Genomic DNA, 7,194 nt, shown 5'->3' on the forward strand with positions numbered 1-7,194 from the left:
GGGTATCGGAAGAGGAGAGGGTGTTGGGTGCTGGAGGAGGAGGGGGTACCCTAGGCGGAGGTCGGGAGGGTGCCGGAGGAGGATGGGGTACCTGAGGAGGAGATCGTCAGGATGTCGAAGGAGGAGGGGGTACCCGAGGTGCCGGAGGAGGAAGAGGTATCCGAGGCAGAGAGGATACCATATCAGACGCCAGACTAGCCGGACATAGTTTTTGTGTCGCAGGGACGAAAGAGGTGGTCCCGATGGTAGGTGAGGGAGTATCGGATAATGGGAGGGTTTCGCGTACTGTTGATGTGCCGGAGCTGGTGGTCGGCAAGAGGCCGAGGGCACCATCACAGTACGTCGTTTCTCCGTTTACCACGGAGGCGAAAAGGAGGAGGTTCGTCGACGGCAGGCACCCGAATTTATTCAGGAAGGTGGACCATGCCAAATGGAAAGTGTTCGAGGCGGAGTGGAGATCACTTCTACCCGGGTAAGTATTGTATTATTCGTTAAGAATTAGTACATTACGCAGATGCTGACATATCTATATTTTTACTTAACAATTTCTTTTCTTATTTTTCAGAGTCAGTGGCAGGATTACTCATAAGACGATATCGGACGCTTAAAAGTGGTTTCACGACATCACAACTTCGGGGGCTTGGCTCGTCGATGATATAAGTGAAGTAGTAATATTCTTATTTATTACGTATACATATTTTTGCATTTTGCATTTATGAAATTAAATAACTCCCTTTTTAATTGGTGCAGCACATTGACTTCGCCATGGATTTGCTACGAGATCAAGCTGAACGACATCCAAGATCGTTCAACATTTCTGGCCGACTCATATTGAACATTGAGTTCATACGTGCCATTGATATTGAGTACCAGACATTGCAAGCTATGGGTAACGAGTACACGGTGCCTACATACATGATGGAGTGGATCGTAGGGATGTGGTCGAGTGTCGGGGGAAAGCCATGGGAGGGTTGTACGCATCTGTACATTCCGGTATGTGTCAATCATCATTACATTGCAATGAAAATTGTATTTGCTGACTTGACTATGTATGTGTATGACCCCGATCATTTATGCCTGACACAAGGTTAGCTCAAGCAAAATCTGGAGTCGGTGTCTGTGATCGTCCCCATGCTGGCTAGATGAGTGAACATTACTGTGCAGGACAGACTAGCTATCATGCGGGACACGACGACGGCGACACAGCAAATATCGTAAGTGTTTATTATTTTATTTTTTGTAATTTATAACTTACATTCTAGTTAGACAATGATGTGCTAATACAATATTTTGTAATTGTAGGGGTGATTGTGGCATATTCGCTATCAAGTACATAGAATTTTTGAGTGTAGCACAGAAGGTTGACGCAATCAACCAGGTGTGGATATAAAATTGGAGAAATAAATTAGCTTTTAATTTATTTGAATTCAATGGTGATCCGTAGATATTGAGTCATGTTTCTTTAAAATAATTATACATATTGTAACGTTTAAACATTGTATATTTCATTCATTCATTTGTAATTACGAAATAATTGTAAAACATATATTATTTTTTTAGTAATTAATTTTTTTTAGTTTATGTGTTTATTTAAATGTTTCATGACGTATTTATAATATTTGGGTATATTGTGGAGAACGCACTGAGTTTTAAAAAAGGATTAACTTCAAATATTACGCAACTAATTAATAAAATATTAAAATGAAAAAACTAAATCTAATAATTAACATAAAAAATATGCATGAATAATTAATATCAATGTTATAAATAATGTTATATAAATTTCAATTATACATCTGTTACGTTGTCATGCAGAGGGATCTGACTTGTACAAAATCTTCTAGTATATTCTGTTGCACCGCACCTGTCGCACTTACGAGTCTGGAAAAATTCTCCGGTCGATGGTATTCTGGACGTACATGTACGTCCAAGAGTACGTGGGCCAACTGCTGGTGGCAACAAGTTATTCAATGAGAGAATGTGATCAGGAACTTCTCACTCGACTTCATTCGGTACAGGAAATATGATTTCGACATATGCTGCTTTCCAAGAACCAGTCATGTAATAAGCACTGCATAAGATGTGTGGTGGAATTCCTCTATAGCCGCCACTGCATGTGTACACGGAAAACTCTCCAACTGAAACTGTCTACACGTGCACGTGTTATCATTCAAGTTGACGATGTATCCGAAATTACGTGCACATCTCGCGGAAAAGCGAAACTGATCTAGTGGTTCTACATATACCTTCATTGCCACCTCTAGAGTCTTGAAGAGTTTATCTTCCTGAGCCGGGGTTAGCACACTTGTGTAACTCTTTGATTCCTTACGATGATCATGAAACCACTATTGTAGCTTGTCATAAATTTTCTCAAGCATTGCGAGAATTGGTAACTCTCGATCCTTCTTAAATAGGGCATTAAGCGACTCTGTATTGTTCGACGTCATCATGTTGTATCGAAGTCCTAGAAAATGTGATCGTGCCCAATGTTCGATCCCCATCTTTGTCAGATACTCCCATGCATCATAGGATTTACTTTCGATTTCAACCATAAACTTTTCAAACTCTTGAAAACTGTAAGCCTCTGCGGCTTTGCTAAACTACGTAACGATGCCCTTGCCTCGATATTTGGTTTTCAAATTTCCTTGTATATGGTACATGTAATAACCATGATGTGCCTCGGGGAAGACTTCGGCGATACCGTTAATTATTGACTGCCCTCGGTCGGTTACGAATGCAAGGTTTTCGACATCCCCAATTACTTCCCTCAACTTCGTGAAAAATCAACGCATTGCCAAATCATTTTTTCCGTCAACTATGCCGAATGCAAGAGGGTAAATTTGGATGTTAACATCTTGACACGTTGCAATAATCAACTTGCCCCCGTATCTCGCCTTGAGGGTTGTACCGTCGACTGGAATTAAGGGTCATATTGCGTTTCGAAATTCTTGAACGCATTGTCCAAGGGCCATAGAGAAATACTTGAAGCAATTCTCGTCATCCTTTTCAATAAAAAATGTCGATTCAGTATTAATTTTTTCCATGTTATAGCAAAATCTGACCAATTAAATAAACAATAATCATAATTTAAATAATTAAATAAACAATATTAAAAAACTGAAAAATTAACAATTGAATTAAATAATTAATTACACATTAGATAAAGAATCGATAAATAATTAAATAAACAATTGAAATTAATACCTGGCCAATTTAGCATAACTCTCCTCGGTCGAATCCATCAAGTCCTCCAACACACATTCTTTGGCCTTCCAAGCCTTATGATAGCTCATGACCACCCCGTATTCTCGACGAACGTCATTAATAATGTCCGAAGATCTGTAGATTGTTCGTGGGTCCTGAAATTTGTGCATTACTTCTCGACTAATGAACCATGATCGGGCTTGCCTGTGATCATTTCGAAGAATACCCACTTCGCAAGTATGTTCTCGTGCATACTTACAAACCACAAAGAATTCATTCGCGTCCATTTTCATTGCACGCAAATGCCAAAGGCAACTGTCATTAATGCAGATAATTGTTTAAGTCGACTTGTTTGATTTCTTCACTTTAAACTCAAAATTGTGTTTCAAAGCAATCCGGTGAACAGCTTCCTGTAAATTTTTCTTCGTTTCAAACAGTTGCTCGACCAACAAATCTTCATCATCGGGGACTATACGCGAATAATTAGAGGACCATGCACTCGATCTAGCCTGTGAGCTCCCACTTGACGCATGTCTCAAACGGGATAAAGCAATCAAATTCTCATTTATAAAGTCATTATCTCTTTCATTGTCTTGAACTACTGAGCAAATTCTGTGTGTAAAGTGAGATCATGGTGAGGAGCAACTATCTCTGGAACAGCTATAGCATCATCACGCACTATTTTCACTATGTCCCAAAACTCATTCACATTACGATCCCTTCCATCGAAATCTTCCTGTTCACTCTCGAGGACATTCTTCTTCATTAAAGTTAAGCAAATAGGAATCGCACGTTTCTGGTTCATTTCAATTAAAACCTTCATTTCAACTTTAGAAGTAACCGTTATATGTGGAATTGAAATAGATGTATTCTCGTCCATTAGAAATCTCAATTCCATGGCGTACTCAGAGGGATCGACTTTCAACAAGTTCTGTATCTCATTGTATATTTCTGCATATGATGTACTGGATGTTATTACAATTGCAGTACAACAATGTCTTTCACTCGTCCATTTCCACACCCATTGATCATTGTCATTATTTTCAAATTCACCAAAGTAACAAATCGGGACAGCAGTTGATCCCATAGCTGCATTAGGAAACATCATTTATTAAAAAATTGTAATTACGAGAATAAAAGGATAAAAATAAATATGACACAAGGAAAGAAAAAAAATGACGTTAACAGTCGGCCCGGACAGTCCGGCCAGGCTGTTAACAGCTGGCCTGGACAGTCTGCGCAGGCTGTTAGCTGCTTGCCGAGATCCGGGCCGCCTGCTATCTTCTACATTTTGCATCCGAACAGATGAATTTTTTTCCTCATTTTTTTAAAAAAATTATACATCCATTTACGACTGTAAAATTTCATTTTTCTAAAATTATATGTTGAAATAAAATTTAAATATTCAAACAATGTACTAATTTAACTAAAATGAAATTAAACATACCTATTTATACTTACCAATTTCAAGTGCCAACTGTGAGTAATATTTTTTTGTTGAGCTTTTGATAATTTTTTGAGATTTCAATGTTCAAGCAGATGGAAGAGGAAATTTCTTTTTAACTGTGTTGAAAAATCTGATAAGGAAAGTGATTTCATTTTGAGATTTAAGTGAGATTGTTTGGATCTATTAATTTTTTAAAGAAGGTGTTATTGTCTTTTGGGCAAATGATATATTTTTGTAATTACAACACATAATAAGGGCAAAAATGATATTTATTCTTCAAAAGACCTTTTTGGTAAATGGCAAAAAAAGTTGGTCAATTTGAAAATTTGGTGTTTTGACTTGGCTATTCTAAAAAGTACCCCATATGATTGTCCCATTTTCACTTGTTGAACATGATTATGCCTCACCTTATTGTGGTTGCCCTGACTTCATAATGTGCAATTGAATAATTTCTTGTGCTGTTTTATGGAAATACAATTGAATTGAGTACTGTATAGTTGTGCATTACCTCTAAGGTTGCAAAAATTTGGGATGCAGCAACAGCTACCTTGTCATTGCGAACATTTAACTATGTTCTAGGATGAACCATGTACGTCCACAACTAATTCCAAACCCATCTGTTGGCCTACACTATGTTTTTGCAACATTCTGGTTATGCTGCGGTTGAATGTGGAATTGTATGACCTCGTTTTCTTTTTTCCTTTGTGTCCTACGCATATTTTGTCCCACTTTAATTTTGCACTTGAAATTGATATTATTTACCACATGCAAGAGAACCCAAAGTATGGAAAGTTCAAGGACAATGATAACAAAGAAATTTACCATTCTTAAAGCTAACTATTCGACGACAGTAATGACTCCACAAAGTATTCTATAACACCTACAAAAATTTCGCAATACGGTTTGGATTTGGGCTTGGACATCGACACGGAGTTGCCTAACAACAGGCTACCAATCAATGCTAAGATGACGGACTCCAATGATGGGCCTGTAGAGGACATAGTGAACTTGTATATGAATATTTTCCTTGGGCGAAGCGAGAAGAAGCATAAGGCTAGGCATGCGAAGGGAAAGGGAAAGAAGAAGAAGTTCGAGGCAAGAGAAGTGTCAGAGTCTGTTGACAACTTGGCGACTGCGTCAAGGGAATTTGCCTCGGTCCTTTGTTCTAGGGACAAGGGCGTAATGACCATTTTCGGAGTGTGTAAATGACTTGCTTTCCACGGGCCTCATCGTAAGTGGTGACGAGCTCCATTTGTTTGCTCTATGGTTTTTTAAGGACAATGACAATCGAATTGCATACAGTGATGCCCAAACATCGGAACTCAGGTTCGCGTGGATTGAGTACTACTTCAAACGTGACAAGGAAGCAAACCAAGAGAAGTCGTCGAAGGCTCAATGCAAACTGTAATTCCACGTGCCACGTGCCACTGTTGATGTTATATTTATGTTGTCCGTATTCGTATGTGCTGCTCTACTTCGGACAATTTAATTTCTCATTTGTTGTGCATGTATGGAATTATTGTACTTCAAATGGATTACGTGTTTAATGGCAATAGTTGTATGCGTATGTTGAACGTATGCATCTTACTTGTCACATGTTTGAAAATGGTGTGTTCATTGCCATATGCAGAGAATATATTCTCATTTCACTATGCCATGTCCTTTACCACTAAGAGCACATGCAAAAGTAAATAGTAAGTGTATGACAAGTACATTTACTACATTGGTATGTCTATAAAAGCCCTCGTCCATTTCTACAAATGGATTGAAGTTGGGAGAGAGTGCAGAGTAAGCAAATATTACACTTTTTAAGGGTAAAGCTAAGAAATCCTCCTACATTTTTGTCATAATACCTACTATCTCGTTACATATTTATGTTTCTCAAATTTTGCTTATTTGGGTGTGTCGTGTTTTATTCGTGTAGATGAGTGATGAGTCCAGTGCGAGTGCGTCCTCCAATACACACTGCAGCCTCATTTCGATGTCTGGTTCGGACGAAGTTTCAAATGACGAGGTATTGCAACAGACGGAGGGCAACATTCTTGCATGGTTGAAATATTGTCGAAGTTTCGAATGTATAGTGCGCCATTACTCGTCATTGAACAATGGCAACAGATACCCATTTCCCACATCACGCAGCGGTCATATTTTCATACTCCAGAATATGTATGTGTACCCACAGACGTGTTTCCAAGAGTTCCGAATATACCCTCCTATGTTCAGGCTTTCTATGTATACTATTCGAGATCAGTACGAATTAGAAAGCAGTACAAACATCGACATCTACGAAAAAGTTGGCATGTTTTTGTGTATTTTAGTACACGATAAAGGTATCGTCAAGTGCAAACGCTATTCGGGCATTCCTTGCAGACCATTTTCCATCACTTCAAAACCATGTTGCGAGTCATCGTTGCGCTAGCTACTGATATGATTAAACCGCATCATGATTACAATGAAAGCGATAGACATCACCGACACAATGCTACCCAATATCCACTGTTTCAAGTTAGGATGGCTGAATCACTAAACGAGAACCAATGACA

General features: G+C 38.6%; 1 long non-coding RNA gene across 1 annotated transcript; it reads left to right on the forward strand.

Moving 5' to 3' along the window:
* The first annotated feature begins 426 nt into the window (after window positions 1–426).
* Window positions 427–955, forward strand: LOC111371241. The gene is made up of 3 exons (XR_002698545.1): window positions 427–472; window positions 566–668; window positions 751–955. It is a non-coding gene; the product is annotated as an uncharacterized LOC111371241 (long non-coding RNA).
* Window positions 956–7,194: the final 6,239 nt, after the last annotated feature.

Source organism: Olea europaea, chromosome 22 (assembly GCF_002742605.1).
Source record: "Olea europaea var. sylvestris chromosome 22, O_europaea_v1, whole genome shotgun sequence".
NCBI classification, from domain to species: domain Eukaryota; kingdom Viridiplantae; phylum Streptophyta; class Magnoliopsida; order Lamiales; family Oleaceae; genus Olea; species Olea europaea.